The 910-nt window shown below is 34.1% G+C and overlaps 1 protein-coding gene across 1 annotated transcript in view; it reads right to left on the bottom strand.

Annotated features, from left to right (window-relative positions):
• LOC106883354 (fucolectin-5) overlaps positions 1–910 on the bottom strand; it is a 7,264-nt gene that overhangs the window by 5,671 nt on the left and 683 nt on the right. The window lies entirely within an intron of this gene.

Here is a 910-nt window from a genome sequence, read left to right as displayed (position 1 = left end):
GAAGGGTGGAAATGAACTTGGAATAAAAAAAAAAGGACGTAAATAAATACCACTCCTCTGTCTCAGCTATTTATACCATGACTAATAAAGCCCGATTCCACTTGCATTCACAGATTTTCCAAGTAACATAAATGAGAAAACTAAACACTGGAGGTTTATAAAACACTCGCCAATTTTACTGTATTCTCACCGCGTAAAGCGCTGAGCTTACATCTTTACTAAACCAGGACTTACTATAGCGCCAATAAGATAATATTATCTGCTTATTGCTCCGAAGTTTTTATATCATATTAAATACATAAGTATTCATGTCATGTGGTCCGCAGTAAATATTCATACCTGGTTTGAAATCTGAATACTAAAGGGATGAACTGTCAACATCTATACAACGTAGCCTCATTTATCTCTCTTATTTTGATTCCTTCTATTCTTGAATTGTTGACTATTTTGTATCGTAAGTACACAATATCCTATCGACAAATTTTCGTAAATACGCAATATTCCAATCAACGAATATATACAAATTTATACTATATTTTAGCCACAAATTTCTCAATTTCGTAATGTCCACGGATATCCATACACCACTCCACATTACAAATACTTATTTTATTTGTTGCTGTTACCTATAACACCTACATCTATATTACTCATTTTAGAACAGATTACACAGCATCAATACTGAGACAGAACCATTTTGCCTCAACTGGCCCTACTCTCTTTAAAATCATGCCAAGACGCATAAAGGAAGAAAAAAAAATCTTTACTTGCGTGACTGTAACATGAAGCATGATTAAATGTTTTCACAGGTGCTACTGTAAGGTTAGTTATGGCCTGGGTAAATTCTGGTCGAGAGCTATCTAAGTATCTAAGTATCCCCATACCCTGAACAAATATGTACTCACCATAT

The sequence above is a fragment of the Octopus bimaculoides genome, chromosome 30 (genome assembly GCF_001194135.2).
Source record: "Octopus bimaculoides isolate UCB-OBI-ISO-001 chromosome 30, ASM119413v2, whole genome shotgun sequence".
Lineage (NCBI taxonomy): Eukaryota > Metazoa > Mollusca > Cephalopoda > Octopoda > Octopodidae > Octopus > Octopus bimaculoides.
Note: the sequence above shows the minus strand (reverse complement) of the source record. Positions and strands in the feature narration are given on the sequence as shown.